This window comes from Trachypithecus francoisi, unplaced genomic scaffold (genome assembly GCF_009764315.1).
Source record: "Trachypithecus francoisi isolate TF-2019V2 unplaced genomic scaffold, Tfra_2.0 Lachesis_group9, whole genome shotgun sequence".
In the NCBI taxonomy this organism is placed as follows: Eukaryota; Metazoa; Chordata; class Mammalia; order Primates; family Cercopithecidae; genus Trachypithecus; species Trachypithecus francoisi.
The window spans coordinates 60,639,134-60,655,984 of NW_022681474.1; the positions used below are offsets into that span (position 1 = coordinate 60,639,134).

At 46.4% G+C, this 16,851-nt stretch overlaps 1 non-coding gene across 1 annotated transcript; it reads right to left on the bottom strand.

Annotated features, from left to right (window-relative positions):
* Positions 1-16,542: 16,542 nt before the first annotated feature.
* LOC117082881 lies at positions 16,543-16,647 on the bottom strand. Its single transcript, XR_004436809.1, has one exon. It is a non-coding gene; the product is annotated as a U6 spliceosomal RNA (small nuclear RNA).
* Between the last annotated feature and the right edge of the window lie 204 nt (positions 16,648-16,851).

The window sequence follows — 16,851 nt, forward strand, 5'->3', positions numbered from 1 at the left end:
GCTGATGCAGGAGAATCGCTTGAACCTGGGAGGTGCAGGTTGCAGTGAGCTGACATTACGCCATTGCACTCCAGCCTGTGTGACAGAGCAAGACTCCGTCTCAAAAATGAAGACGGGAGTTTATTATTTATTTATTTACTTTTAGAGATGAGTGTCCCCCTGTCACTCATCCTGGAGTGCTGTGGTATAATCATAGCTCACTGCAGCCTCAAACTCCTGGTCTCAAGTGATCCTCCCACCTCTGCCTCTCACGTAGCTGGCACTACAGGCATGTGCCCCTGCACCTGGCTAATTTTCTTATTTTTTGTAGAAATGGGGGATTGGCTATGTTGCCTAGGCTGGTCTCAAGCACCAAGACAAGCGTATTTATTTATTTATTTAAAACATTTTTAAAACAGACATGGGGTCTTCTTACATTGCCCAGGCTGGTCTTGAACTCCTGACCTCAAGCGATCCTCCTGGCTTGGACTCCCAAAGTGCTGAGATTATAGGCATGAGCCACCGCACTCAGCAATACATGAGTTTATTAAGAAATATCGGCCGGACACAGTGGCTCGTGCCTGTAATTCTAGCACTTTGGGAGGCCGAGGTGGGTGGATTGCCTGAGACCAGCCGGGCAACTCGGTGAAACCCCATCTCTACTAAAATAGAAAATTAGTTGGGCGTGGCGGTGTGTGCCTGTAATCTCAGCTACTTGAAAGGCTGAGACAGGAGAATCACTTGAACCCAAGAGACGGAGGTTGCAGTGAGCCGAGATCGCACCATTGCACTCCAGCCTGGGTGACAGAGCAAGACTCCATCTCAAAAAAACAAAAAACAAAAAAAAAAAAAAAGAAAGAAAAAGAAAATAAAAAAAGAAATATCTACAGCTGCAGGACTCATGGGGAGACCTGAAGAGGGAGACTCTAGACTGTGCTTCCACACAGATTCCTAAGTGCACTCAGAAATGGCCACCAAGGGAGTGACAGCCACTACCAAAACCAGGGACCACTGTGCCAGATGGTCACTACCCCAGCTGTCAGCAGCAGGCCAGCCTGTACTCCACAACCCACATCTTCAAAACACAGGCCTGTCGTGCGGCCTCCCTCCCCACTCAGTTCCAAATCAACGAGGGACAAAGGTCCAGGTGATAGGTGAAACCCATCCCCCAAATCCATCCCTTAGTGGTGAGAGATGCTGGGAATGGAAGTGATTTTTATTTATTTATTTATTTATTTTAAGAATCACAAGCATAAGACATTTATTCACACATTTCAACAGAGTGTTCCAAAGAAATTATGGCATAGCGTAATATAGCAGAATCACAGGCTGACCCAGTAAAACAGAGAGCCACTATTATCAGCCAATTGACTTTACAAGCATCTTGTAATATAAACAATGTTTAGAGAAGATGAAATCATAGCTAGTTCACGTTAAAAAACTGTTCTAACAATGACAACAACAAATAGCCTGAACCTCATAATTTGTAGATGGCAATATTAGGTAGTAAAACTTAGCAAAAACAATGATTGCTAAAAGAAAGTAGTTTACTGAAACCTGCTGCAAAGTAATCAACTGAAACGGCCTGAGCATTCAGTGTTTCTCTCATGAATCCTACAGTAAAGAACCTCCTATTGCTCAGTTACACTGATGATTTTAACATTATGTGCCTGCAAAGAAAACAGGTAGAGAGGAAAAAGCAGGGGTAATTTGGTTATCTTGAAACCCAGTGATACAACTCCATTGTTACATTTCTAGATCGAAAGAAAAAAATCTCAACAATTGAGAAAAGCAGAAAGTGATGGCAAAAGTGTTAGAAATAAATTATAACTAAAATAGTCATGAAAGTCTACTTCTGAAAATGTCCAGGAAGAATCTTTAAGTAGTGCACAAAGCTTCCACTTGAGGGATTTCTTCAATAAGGCTGTGGGAAGTGATTTTTAAATGCTCTGTTGGGAAAGTGGCTTTACCATATGTGGAACTATTCAGTAGAATTTTATGCAGCGTGGTAGCTCATGCCTGCAATCCCAGCACTTTGGGAGGCTAGGGTGAGACAATTGCTTGAGGCCAGGAGTTCAAGACCAGCCTGGGCAATATAGTGAGATCCTGTCTCTACAACAAAACAAAAACATTAGCGGGGTGTGGTGGTGCATGCCTGTAGTCCTAGCTACTCAAGGGGCTGAAGTGGGAGGATCACTTGAGCCCAGGAGTTCAAGGCTGCAATGAGCTATGATTTTGCCACCATACTCCAGCCTGGGCTAAGTGTGCATATTACTTTGATAAAAAGAATTTAAAAAGCTGGGCATAGTGGCTCACGCCTGTAATCCCAGCACTTTGGGAGGCCAAGTCAGGCAGATTGCTTGAGGTCAGGAGTTCAAGACCAGCCTGGCCAACATGGTGAAATCCCGTCTCTACTAAATATATGAAAATTAGCCAGGCTTGGTGGTGCACACCTGTAATCCCCACTACTCAGGAGGCTGAGGCAGGAGAATTGCCTGAATCTGGGAGATGGAAGTTGTAGTGAGCTGAGATCGCACCACTGCACTCCAGCCTGAGTGACAAGAGTGAAACCCTGTCTCAAAAAAAAAAAAAAGTATAAAAAGGAAAAAGGTTTTGTGATCTTTAAATAGAGCTAACTTCTAGCATTATCAAGCAATAGGATGCGTGGGCATTTTCATGAGGGGTAGGCGGAACATTCTCGGAAGCTTTGGTTTTCCTCTTCTCCTTTATTCTAAGGGCTGTAGAGAAGCCATCTCGCTGGCCGCACTTAAGTAGAGGGTAGGCAGGGAGCTATGTCTTTAATTAGGAAAGAAAGGCCCTTGGAAATCTGGTGCCTTCTTCCCCAGGGCCTTCTTACAAGCTCATACTCCTCACTTCCCCTTTCCCCAGGCCCCTGAAGATCCAGATCTGTATCACCATTTGAAACTTGATGATCCTAACAGCAGTCCTCTGAAATTGCACCGTGTCTTTGGTCAGACAGCTGGCTGAGCACCTCCCCAGGGAGAGGTGGCCATGAAGGCAGGCAGAAGTTGCATACACCCAGTGGCATGTTTATAGTAGTTTTGCAACTTATACACACACACATGCATACACACACACACACACACATATATATTTTTTACAACCTGCCTAATCTAAAGCTTTGTGTTTGGTGTGAGAACCTCTGTGATGAACCAGCCCTGGAGAGCAAAGGAACAGAACAGGCGTAGGAAGAAAGGACCACTTGTCACAGAGAGCTCTGAAGGACAGCGTCAGTCCAGCAGGTGTCTGTGTTACCTGTGAACATGGGTACACTGGAGTGAACCGGCCACAGGCAGCCAGGGCTCCCTTGGGCATGTCTGGTTTCCATGCCAGCTGAATGGCAGATCACGGAACACAGAGGGGAAGCCCAGAAGGAACTGCAAGGAATTTTTTTTTTTTTTTGAGATGGACTCTTGCTCTGTCACCCAGGCGGGAGTGCAATGGCACGATCTTGGCTCACTGCAACCTCTGTGTCCCAGGTTCAAGCAATTCTCCTGCCTCAGCCTGTGGAGTAGCTGGGATTACAGGCACATGCCACCACACCCGGCTAAGTTTTGTATTTTTAGCAGAGACGGGGTTTCACCATGTTGGCCAGGCTGGTCTTGAACGCCTGACCTCAAGTGATCCGCCCGCCTTAACCTCCCAAAATGCTGGGATTACAGGTGTGAGCCACCGTGCTTGGCCAGGAATGCTTTTAATGGAATCTTCAGGGCAAGGGAGGACTTTGCAGAACAACTTCACATTTAATTAACTTTTAAGGTTCACGTTTTTTGTTTGTTTGTTTGTATTTTTAATGGTATAAAGATCACTGATTGGCCAGGCGTGGTGGCTCATGCCTGTAATCCTAGCACTTTGGGAGGCCGAAGTGGGTAGATCACCTGAGGTCAGGAGTTTGAGACCAGCCTGGTCCAACATGGTGAAACGCCGTCTCTACTAAAAATACAAAAATTAGCCAGGCGTAGTGACGTGTGCCTGTAATACTAGCTACTGAGGAGGCTAAGGCAGGAGAATTGCTTGAACCTGGGAGGCGGAGGTTGCAATGAGCCAAGATCATGCCGTTGCACTTGAGCCTGGGAGACAAGAGCAAATTCCATCTCAAAAATAAATAAATAAATAAATAAAAATAAAAAAAGAAAGATCACTGATCAATGGGGACACCATACAGTGTCAAGTCCACATTCACTTTCACCGTCCCAGAGTGGAAAGGCATGAGTTTCTTTTCTCCTTGCTGACTTACTAACTACCCTCACTTTGGCACTGAGCAGAGAGAGCAGCCCCCACCACACCCCAAATGCACACAGGGCCTGACCCCAGTTCAGTTACTCTTTTATTCACAAATTAGACCCTGGGCACGTTGATGACTGATGTACGTTGTGTTTTTTTCTGTTGAAATTCACTTCTGGAAATGGTCGGTTGGGGAAAAGAGGTTCCACAGTGAAAATATTGCTGCAAATTATAAAAACCACTTTCTGAAGAAAGAAAGAGGTTGGGCTGAGTGTGGTGGCTCAGCCTATAGTCCCAGCACTTTGGGAGGCTGAGGCAGGAGGATCGCTTGAACCCAGGAGTTTGAGACCAGTCTGGGCAATATAGTGAGACTCCCTCTCTACAAAGATTTTTAAAAAAATTAGCTAGGCATGGTGGTGCACACCTGTAGTGCTAGGTAGTCAGGAGGCTAAGGCAGGAGGATCCCTTGAGCTCAGGAGGTTGAGGTTGCAGTGAACTATGACTGAGCCACTGCACTGCAGCCAGGGTGACCGCAAGACCCCGTCTCAATAAATAAATAAATAAAAATAAAAGAAAGAAAAGAGAAAAAGAAAATGGCTAAGAGGAGAGGCAGGGGAAGATGCCTCTTTGGAAATAGCATCTTGCATACTGTCCAGGCTGGGCTCAAATCCTCCTGCTTCAGCCTCTCAAGTAGCTGGGACTACAGATGCATGCTGCTGTGTCCAGCCACTGTGTCCTTTTGCCCCAACTGCCTCGGACTGCGGTGCAGAATGAGCACTGTATCCTGGTGTGGCCAGGGACCCAGGTGCCAGGTGGCAACTGGAGCTCAGAGGCTGTCGTTCAGGCCTGGACTCATTGCATGCACAGCCAGAAAGTGCTCCGGAGAGGCATCAGTAGCTGGGCACTTCCACCACCATCCAGGGATTGAGGCTGGGAAGGCCTGAGCCCTCACCCCACATGAGGCTGCCTCTGGGAGTGCCTGGCTGGGCCTGCCTTGGGAAGTCAGACAGGACAGAGAGGGAGAATCTAGAGACCATTCCTGACCCTTGAAAGTGTGTCCTGAGATTATGCAGTGTAGGATCCCTGAAGAAGTAATATCAAGACAAGAATAAAAAAGAAAGGTGGGACGCAATGGCTCACACCTCTAATTCCAGCACTTTGGGAGGCCGAGGAAGGCAGATCATGAGGTCAGGAGTTTGAGACCAACCTGGCCAACACAGTGTAACCCAGTCTCTACTGAAAAAGCAAAAATTAGCTGGGCGTGGTGGTGCATGCCTGTCATCCCAGCTACTCAGGAGGCTGAGGCAGGAGAATTGCTTCAACCCAGGAGACAGAGGTTTCAGTGAGCCGAGATCGCGCCACAGCCCTCCAGTCTGGGCAACAGAGTAAGAGTCAGTCTTAAAAAATGAAAAAAAGAAAGAGAGTTGAAAGGAAACTCACTAACAGGAGACCTGGGTATAAGCGGGCATTTCCCCTTTCCCTGGGTGTAAGTGGGCCTCTCCTCTTCCCCGGGGTTCTGTGCACTTCATCAGGTTGGTGACTCATGGTGTCTGGGTTATGGCAGCAGGGTTCATCCTGGTGAGCTGGACAAGCACAGCTTTGAGGGTTAGACAAGATAAAGAAGCACTGTACCCATGTGTACCTCTAGTGGCTAAGTGGGAAAGGAGAAAACAGAAGCTCCTCCTCAAGCTGATGATGGGCTGGGAGCGGTGGCTCACCCCTGTAATCCTAGCACTTCAGGAGGCTAAGGCAAGAGGATTGCTTGAGGCCATGAGTTCAGGACCTGCCTGGCAACAAAGTAAGACCCCATCTCTATAAAAATACATTGAATTATTTATTTTGAGACATAGTCTTGCTCTGTCACCCAGGCTGGAGTGCAGTGGCATGATCTCGGCTCACTGCAACCTCTGCTTCCCAGGTTCAGGTGATTTCATGCCTCAGCCTCCTGAGTAGCTGGGATTCCAGGCATGTGCCACTGCACCCAGCTAATTGTTGGTATTTTTAGTAGAGACAAGATTTCACCATGTTGGCCTGGCTGGTCTTGAATTCCTGGCCTCAAGTGATCTGCCCGCCTCGGCCTCCCAAAGTGCTGGAATTACAGGTGTGAGCCACCCTACCCGGCCTAAACTAAATTTTTTATTTTTGTTTTTATTTTTCGAGACAGTCTCACTCTGTCGCCCAGGCTGGAGTGCAGTGGCAAGATCACCAGCTCACTGCAACTTCCGCCTCCTGGATTCAAGTGATTCTCGTGCCTCAGCCTCCGAGTAACTGGGACTACAGGTGCGTACCACCACACCTGGCAAATTTTTGTATGTTTAGTAGAGACGGGGTTTCACTATGTTGGCCAGGCTGGTCTCGAACTCCTGACCTTGTGATCTGTCCACCCCAGCCTCCCAAAGTGCTGGAATCACAGACATGAGCCACTGTGCCTGGCCTAAACTAAATTTTTAAAAAAGCTTATGACTGGCCGGGCGCAGTGGCTCATGCCTGTAATCCCAGCACTTTGGGAGGCCAAGGTGGGCGGATCATGAGGTCAGGAGATCCAGACCATCCTGGCTAACTTAACACGGTGAAACCCCGTCTCTACTAAAAATACAAAAAATTAGCCGGGCATAGTGGCAGGTGCCTGTATTCCCAGCTACTCGGGAGGCTGAGGCAGGAGAATGGCGTGAACCTCGGAGGCGGAGCTTGCAGTGAGCTGAGATTGGGCCACTGCACTCCAGCCTGGGCAACAGAGCGAGACTCCATCTCAAAAAAAAAAAAAAAAAAGGCTTATGACCAACTGGAAAAAACAATGTTCCCAGAGACCCTGACCAGAGGCGAGAATTATGTTTATCAAATCTTGAGCCCTCTTCTCTTTTTCCTTACTCTACCTTTCCTTGCCCAGGCTAGTTTATAGACATAGAGTGCTGAAAAAAAAAATTCGAACTGGATTTTCAAGTCCCTGTGGGTACCCAGCCCTATTTATGCTAATTTCGAAGTGGTTAAATCAATGATTCCCAGCCCTGATTTTAGGACACCTACAGGCGTCTTGAATTATTCCAAGGGCTATTGTGAAATTCCAAAAATAAAATCGTTTTTATTTCCTGCATTTCAAAATAAGTACACACCTTGTGCTCTCTAAAATCACACGCTTTTGGGCTGCAGTGGCCTGGTATGGGCAAGGCCAGCTGGGTGATGGGGGCATCTGGTCACTGTCAAAGTGAAGAAAGAGGAGGCTTTCCCCTGAGCCCCAATGAGTCTCCAAGTCAAAGCTCGAGGCAGCACCACAGGATGGCCAGGTCCCCGACTCCAGAACTTTCCCTGGCTGCCAGATGGGTAGCATTCTTTGCTTTATAGTGAGAAAGGGAGGCCATCAAACCTTATGTAATTGATGTCACTGTCGAGGATCCTGTGACTGCCATGGCTATTGTCTCCATTGTGTCTTCCCTGTACAGTGTCCCCGGGGTCCTGGGGAGGCCCATGGTTGAGGACTGTCTCTGGAGCCCTGAGGAAATGGATGTGGGACCTGGGTTGGGGTGTGGGAGAGAACCTGTGAGCTTGCTGAGCTTCCAGTGGAGCCAGGGGAGCAAAGAGCAAAATGCCAAGGCTGGCGTGGAACACGCCATACTCTAGGGAGCAACTTTTCTTAAAAGCCACTTTAGGCCAGCGCGGCAGTGGACACCTGGGAGCCCCAGCACTTTGGGAGGCCGAGGCGGGTGGATCACTTGAGCCTGGAAGTTCGAGACCAGCTGGCCAACATGGTGACACCCCGTCTCTACTAAAAATACAAAAATTAGCCAGGTGTAGTGGCGGGCTCCTGTAATCCCAGCTACTCAGGAGGCTGAGGCACGAGAATCACTTGAACCCGGGGGGCGGAGGTTGCAGTGAGCCGAGATCATGCCACTGCACTCCAGCCTGGGCGACAGTGTGAGACCCTGCCTCAAAACACACACAAAAAAGGAAAAAGAAACCCTTATCTACAAGCCATCAAAAAGGTGGGTCTTGGCTCCCTACAAATAAACACCTTGCTTTCTCCCACTACCAACGTCAATATAAATATCTGGTCTTACTACACCAGGGAGCCAACCCCAGTTTGGTTCTACAGCACTACAGCAACTTCTGCCATTTTTGCAGATTAGAGCACGAGCCTTAGGCCGTCAGCGGGGAAGGCAGGAACCTGTTTCTCGGGCTCTGGCTGGGCTCAGTTCCCGGGCTGCTTCCTCCTGCCAGCAGCCCAGGTTAGCAGCCTGAGTTCGGGAGTGGTTTCTTGGCAGGGAACCAGGCACTTGGGGACTGAAGAGAGCAATTTACCTTTTCTAGGTTCTTCCACCTCAAGGGCCTCCCAGCAGCCTAAATAAGTTGCTAATACAAAGTTCCTAAAGCACTTTACAGTTTACAAGATGTTTGAGCAAATATCAATTCAGTCCTCCAAACGACATTAGGAGGCAATAACCTGATGTTAATGTACCTACCGTGGGCTGGCAGATGCTTCCTTACCTTAGTGATTGGGTTTGCTATTTTGCGGATGAGGAACTGGGAGGTCCAGCAAGTAACGGAGCTGGTGAGCAGCAAGGATGGGACTGAGGCTCAGCTCTGCTTTATTCCGCCTCTCTGTAGAATTCTTGGAACTTGGTTAGTTCAGACATGCAAAGGTCTGCTCCCATGGGAGGTGGGGTACCTGCATTCATAATAGGTTGGTAATTATTTTACTTATTTTATTTTTATTTTTTTGAGACAGAATCTCAGTCTGTCGCTCAGGCCGGAGTGCAGTGGTGCTCACTGCAACCTCCGCCTCCTGGGTTTAAGTGATTCTCCTGCCTCAGCCTCCCGAGTAACTGCAATTACAGGCACCTACCACCATGCCTGGCTAATTCTTTGTATTTTTAGTAGAGACAGGGGTTTCACCATGTTGGCCAGGCTGGTCTTGAACTCCCGATCTCAGGTGATTCGCCCGCCTCTGCCTCCCAAAGTGGTGGGATTATAAGCATGAGCTACTGTGCCCGGCCTGATAATTATTTTAAACCAATACCATGGAAATTGAATATCCGAGAGCAAACATGGTTTTAAATATATATATATACGCATAGGCCCGATGCGGTGGCTCACACCTGTAATCCTAGCACTTTGGTAGGCTGAGGCAGACAAATCACCTGAGGTCAGGAGTTCAAGACCAGCTTGGCCAACATGTTGAAACCCCATCTCTACTAAAAATAACCAAAAAATTAACCAGGCATTGTGGGACTACATGCCTGTAATCCCAGCTACTCGGGAGGCTAGGGCAGGAGAATCTCTTGAACCTGGGAGGAGGAGTTTGCAGTGAGCCAAGATTGTGCCACTACACTCCAGCCTGGGCAACAAGAAAGAAACTCTGTCTCAAAACAAAACAAAACAAAAGCTAGATAAACGTAAGACAAAAACCAAGAGAAAATACTTCTAGATACTTCTACTGGAAATAAAATTTGGAGAGGTTCAGGAAGGCCTCTACTTAACTGATAATGCTCTTCCCTCCTCTTGCCTCCGGGATCACCCTGCTCAGCACTGCGCCCACCTCGTCTATTCCCACGTGCAGGGCTAAATCAGGCATTCTCCTTGTGCTTTTGATGTCGTGGTGGACAGGATGGCTCAGGGGTCTCAGGACTGAGCAAATGGCTAAGGGTGGAGGAAGTACTCAAATGACTGATAAGACCAGCTAGAAAAAGTTAGCATGGGATGTAATCAATGAGGTTTTGGGTATTTGTCCCCAGAAATCTTATTCCAAAGGGTATACTTAGTGTTTAATGAGTGAACTAAAGTTGAAACATAAAACTGCATATTAGGCTGGGCACATTGGCGCAACAAATCTGTAATTCCAGCACTTGGGGAGGCCAAGGCAGGAGGATTGCTTGAGCCCAGGAATTTGAGGCCAGCCTGGGCAAAAGCAAGACCCTATCCTATTAAAAAAGAAAACGAAAGAAAGAAAGAAAGAAAATTTAAATAACTGGATGTGGTGGTATGTGCCTATAGTCCCAGCTACTGGGGAGGCTGAAGAAGGAGAATCACTCGAGCCCCAGAGATCAACGCTGCAGTGAGCTAGGATCACACCACTGCACTCTAGCCTGGGCATCAGAGCAAGACGCTACCTCAAAAAAATAAAAATCAATTAAGAATAAATAAAAATTAAAAGTAACAACGCATATTATACCAATAACTCATGCTACTCATGTATGAAATTCACGCATAATGTGTATTATGGTAATGTTGCCGGAAAGGGTCCTGATCTAGACCCCAAGAGAGGGTTCCTGGATCCAGTGCAAGAAAGAATGCAGGGCGAGTCCATAGAGTAAAGTGAAAGTACATCTATTAAGAACGTAAAGGAATAAAAGAATGGCTACTCCATAGGCAGAGCAGCACTGAGTGCTGCTGGTTGCCTTTTTTTTTTCTTTCTTCTCTTTTTTTTTGAGATGGAGTCTCGCTCTGTCACCCAGGCTGGAGTGCAGTGGCACAATCTCGGCTCACTGCAACCTCCTGGGTTCAAGTGATTCTCCTGTCTCAGCCTCCCAGGTAACTGGGATTACAGGCGCCCACCACCACACCTGGCTAATTTTTGTATTTTTAGTAGAGATGGGGTTTCACCATGTTGGCCAAGCTGGTCTTGAACTCCTGACCTCAAGTGATCTGCCCGCCTCGACCTCCCAAAGTGCTGGGATTACAGCACAGTAAACCACCGCGCCCAGCTGGTTGATCTGCCCACCTCAGCCTCCCAGAGTGCTGGGATTACAGCGCGGTAAGCCACCACTCTCAGCTGGTTGCCTATTTTTATAGTTATTTCTTGACTATATGCTAAACAAGTGGTGGATTATTCGTGAGTTTTCCAGGAAAGGGGCGGGCAATTCCCAGAACTGAGGGTTCCTCCTCTTTTTAGACCACATAGGGTAACTTCCCGAAGTTGCCATGGCATTTGTAAACTGTCATGACACTGGTGGGAGTGTCTTTTTAGCATGCCAATGTATTACAATTAGCGTATAATGAGCAGTGAGGACAACCAGGGCTCACTTTCGCTGCCCTCTTGGTTTTGGTGGGTTTGGCCGGCTTTTTTTTTTTTTTTTTTTTTTGAGGCGGAGTCTCGCTCTGTCGCCCGGACTGGAGTGCAGTGGCCGGATCTCAGCTCACTGCAAGTTCCGTCTCCCAGGTTTACGCCATTCTCCTGCCTCAGCCTCCTGAGTAGCTGGGACTACAGGCGCCCGCCACCTCGCCCGGCTAGTTTTTGTATTTTTAGTAGAGACGGGGTTTCACCGTGTTAGCCAGGATGGTCTCGATCTCCTGACCTCGTGATCCGCCCGTCTCGGCCTCCCAAAGTGCTGGGATTACAGGCTTGAGCCACCACGCCCGGCCAGGCCGGCTTCTTTACCACAGCCTGTTTTATAGCAAGGTCTTTGTGACCCGTATCTTGTGCTGACCCCCTAATCTCATGCTGTGGCTTAGAATGCCTATCCTCCTGAGAATGCAGTCCCTAACATAGGTCTCAGCCTTATTTTATCCAGCCCCTACTCAAGATGGAGTTGCTCTGGTTCAAATGCCTCTGACAGTAATAAACACAATTTTCCGATCCATAGGTGAAAATCATTTGGCAAATTAAAATAATGATAATCAGTTGGGGAAGGGGCAGGAGCAAATAAATAAATAAAATCATGATAATCATATCAGCTGTAGATAACCAACACATAAACCCATATAGACTCCTAGGATTTGGCATAGTTTCTTTGTATTTGTGAAAATCATAGCTAAAGCTGTGTAAGTACATCAAGGTTCACTTTATCATTTGAAGAATTGTCCTATTATGTTTTTGTTTTTTGTGAGATGGAGTCTCGCTCTGTCATCCAGGCTGGAGTGCAGTGGCATGATCTCGGCTCACTGCAACCTCCGCCTCCCTGGTTCAAGTGATTCTCCTGCCTAAGCCTCCCGAGTAGCTGGGATGACAGATGCCTGCCACCATGCCTGGCTAATTTTTTGTATTTTCAGTAGAGATGGGTTTCACCATGTTGGCCAGGCTGGTCTTGAACTCCTGACTTCAGGTGATCCTCCAGCCTTAGCCTCCCAAAGTGCTGGAATTACGGGCGTGATCCACTGCACCTGGCCTTATTATGTTATATTTTACTCTCAAAAAATAAGACTATAGTCTTTTGAGTACAAAAAGTATTTCAGGCCGGGCGAAGTGGCTCACGCCTGTAATCCCAGCACTTTGGGAGGCTGAGGCGGGTGGATCACGAGGTCAGGAGTTCAAGACCAGCCTGATCAACATGATGAAACCCCGTCTCTACTAAAAATACAAAAATTAGCCAGGCATGGTGGTGCACGCCTGTAATCCCAGCTACTTGGGAGGCTGAGGCAGGAGAATCGCTTGAACCTGGGAAACAGAGGTTGCAGTGAGCCGAGATCAGGCCTCTGCACTCCAGCCTGGGTGATGGAAAAAGATCCTGTCTCAAAAAAAAAAAAGTATTTCAGAAAAGTATTTCTTTCCTCTTTGAATAGATCATATCTGATCATATCTGAGGGTGTGCTTTTAATTTATTTCAGTATTATTACCATGTGAAGTTAGATCTGAATAAAAAACAACTGTCATTCCCCAAGGAATAATATACAAGATAGAAAATTGCTATCATTCTGCATTTATACTGACAGGCAATTACTAAATGAAAGATCTGGGATTTTACTTCATTTTCTGCAGTTGTCAAGCAAAGCAAATGTCTATTTTCATCTGGGAAATAGGATACATTAAAAAATCAGATTAAAAGATGCATATAGCTGAAACTGTGTGTAGCTTCAAACACTGGAGAATATTCTTAATGTAATGTTTTATTCTTCCTCATTATTAGCTTCCATTATCAGATATGGATGAAAGGAAAGGAAAATTTCTGAAAATTACTCTTTCAGAAATCATGTGGCCAGGCACAGTGGTTCACGCCTATAATCCCATCTCTTTGAAAGGCTGAGGCAGGCAGATCACTTAAGACCAAGAGTTTGAGACCAGTCCGGGCACTATAACAAGACCTTGCCTCTACTAAAAAATAAAAGAACTAGCTGGGCATGGTGGTGTGTGCCTGTACTTCCAGTTACTTGAGAGGCTGAGGTGGGAGGATTATTTGAGCCCAGGAGGTGGAGGCTGCAGTGAACCATGATTACACAACTGCACTCCAGCCTGGGCAACAGAGCGAGATTCTGTCTCAAAAAGAAAAAAAAGATACAGGTCATAAAGACCTTACTGATAAAACAGGCTGTGGTAAAGAAGCCGGTCAAAACCCACCAAAACCAAGATGGCAATGAAAGTGACCTCTGGTTGCCCTCACTGCTCATTATATGCTAATTATAATGCATTAGCATGCTAAAAGACACTCCCACCAGTGCCATGACAGTTTACAAATCCCATGGCAACATCAGGAAGTTACCCTATATGGTCTAAAAAGGGGAGGAACCCTCAGTTCTGGGAATTGCCCATCCCTTTCCTGGAAAACTCATGAATAATCCACCCTTTGTTCAGCATATGATCAAGAAGTAACCATAAGTATGCTTAGTCAAGCAGCCCATGCCACTGCTCTGCCTATGGAGTAGCCATTCTTTATTCCTTTACTTTCTTTCTTTCTTTTTTTTTTGAGACGGAGTCTGTCTCTGTCCCCCAGACTGGAGTGCAGCGGTGCAATCTTGGCTCACTGAAACCTCCGCCTCCCAGGTTCAAGCGATTCTCCTGCCTCAGCCTCCAACCTTGGCCTCCCAAAGTACTGGGATTATATGCATGAGCCACCATGCCCAGCCTCCTTTACTTTCTTAATAAACTTGCTTTCACTGTACTCTATGGATTCACCTCGAATTCTTTCTTGCACAAGGTCTAGGAACCCTCTCTTAGGGTCTAAATCAGGACCCCTTTCCAATAACAAAAGGCAACTGTAACCAAGGGACTGAACCTATAATGTTATGATATTTTCAACAATTTTAGTTTAAATAGCACCAGTGCTAGTGGCTATTGCTAACCAAAAATTAAGTTCTATGCCTGCCCCTGCAACCAGCTGAACAGACCCCTCCTCTTGGTCAAGGGCATTCCAAAGTTAACATGAAACACTAATTCAGGCTGTGATGGGAATGGGTGGTCAGACATGCCTCATTCTACCTTCCTCCCTTTGGAATTCAGGTACAGCAACCAGGATTAACACTAAAATGGAGAGCTTAAGACTGACCAAACAGACTTTTAGTAGAAATACCATACCAATGTGATAGATAGCAAGCTCTGAAATAAATTGAAGAATTTTACCCTAAAATACATTTCCCTGCAAAGCTGTCAGTTGGGAAAATCTACATTCTGTAGAGAATCCCTTTCCCTTTCCAGGTCTTTTTCCTGATCCAGGAGAAATTAACTAAGAATCTGGCACATTTTTAAGTCTGATAAGAAACATTTCTCATCTATTCTCTCTGAAGCCACCTACTTGGAGGCTTCATCTGAATAATAAGAACCTCGGTCTTATTAAATGTCTTAATCTAGACATTTCCTTCTAGAGATTTCAGGTCTCTAGATAAACTCTTTCAACCAAGTGCCAATCAGAAAATCTTTGAATCTGCCTATTCTTACCAGAAAAAGATCTGATCCTGATCCTAAGTGAGGGTTCTTGGATCTTGTGCAAGAAAGAATTCAAAACGAATCCATAGAGTAAAGTGAAAGCAAGTGTATTAGAGAAGGAAAGAAACAAGGATGGGCGCAGTGGCTCACGCCTGTAATCCCAGCATTTTGGGAGGCCAAGGCGGGCGGATCATTTGAGGTCAGGAGTTCAAGACAAGCCTGCCCAACGTTAATGAAACCCCGATTCTACTAAAAATACAAAAAGTAGCTGGGCATGATGGCTGATGCCTTTAATCACAGCTACTTGGGAGGCTCAGGCAGGAGAATCATTTGAACCAGGGAGGTGGAGGTTGCAGTGAGTGGAGATCGAGCCACTGCACTCCAGCCTGGTGGACAGAGTGAGACTCTGTCTCAAAACAACAACAACAACACACAAAAACAAGAAACAAAAGAACAGCTATTTCACAGGCAGAGCAGCAGCATGGGCTGCTCAACTGCTTATATTTATTGTTACTTCTTTTTGGCGGGGGGCGGGGGGCGGGGGGGTTGCGACAGAGTCTTGCTCTGTTGCCCAGGCTGGAGTGCAGTGGCATGATCTCAGCTCACTGCAGCCTTTGCCTCCTGAGTTCAAGTGATTCTCCTGCCTCAGCCTCCCGAGTAGCTGGGATTACAGGCGCCCACAACCACACCCAACTAATTTTCGTATTTTTACGTGGAGTTTTGTCATGTTGGCCAAGCTGGTCTTGAACTCCTGACCTCAAGTGATCCTCCTGCCTCAGCCTCTCAAAGTGCTGGGATTACAGGCGTGAGCCACCACACCTGGCCATTACTTCTTGATTATATGCCAAACTAGAGGTGGCTTATTCATGAGTTTTCTGGGAAAGCGGTGGTCATTTCCAGGAACTGAGGAGTCCTCCCCTTTTTAGACCATATAGCGTAATTTGTAAACTGTCATGGCGTTGATGGGAGTGCGTTTCAGCATGCTAATGCATTATAATTAGCATATAATGAGCAGTGAGAACAATCCGAAGTTACTTTCATTGCCATCTTGGTTTTGGTAGAGTTTGGCTGACTTCTTAACCACAGTCTGTTTTATCAGCAAAGTCTTTGGGACGTATGTCTTGTGCTGATCTCCTATCTCATGCCGTGACTTAGAGTATCCTAACCTCCTGGGAATGCAGCCCAGTAGGTCTCAGCCTTATTTTACCGAGTCCCTATTCAAGATGAAATTGCTCTTGTTCAAACACCTCTGACACTATCCAGGTAAGTGTAATCCAGGTTTCAAAAACATGGATTCCAGTTGTCTCGCCTTTCCAGATTAAACCAATGTACATCTTACATGTATTGATTGATGTCTTGTGATGTCTCCCTAAAATGTGTGAAACCAAGCTGTAGCCCGACCAACTTGGGTGCATGGTCTCTGGATCTCCCGCGACTATGTGATGGGCCATGGTCACTCATATTTGGTTCAGAACAAATCTCTTCAAATATTTTACAGAGTTTGACTCTTTTCACTCATACTATTATATCAGACAATGCAGCTCCAGATCCTAATATCCTAACTTAATCAAAAATCATAATTTTGCCCATTAGTTCAATTACATTTGATACTAAATCCTTTGTCAGATCTACTGTCAGGAAGCCAAATGGATTTGAGATTTGCCTCCTCTCCAGGTTCACAGAGACCTTAGGGCCGAGAGCTGAATGAGAGAGGGAGAATGAAAGCTTAGCTAAGAAATGGAATTAACTTAAATAAAATTTTTTCAATTTTAATTTTATATCGCGTGTCATCCCTGCTCAGGAGCCATGCTAATCTCTGTATCGTTGCAATTTTAATAAATGTGTTCCGAAGTGAGCATGAAATTTAACACTTAAAAAATGTCTGTAGGGCCAGGCGCAGTGGCTCACACCTGTAATCCCAGCACTTTGGGAGGCCGAGGTGGGCGGATCACCTAAGGTCAGGAGTTCGAGACCAGCTTGACCAACATGGAGAAACCCCATCTCTACTAAAAGTACAAAAGTAGCGGGCATGGTGGTGCATGCCTGTAATCCCAGCTTCTTGG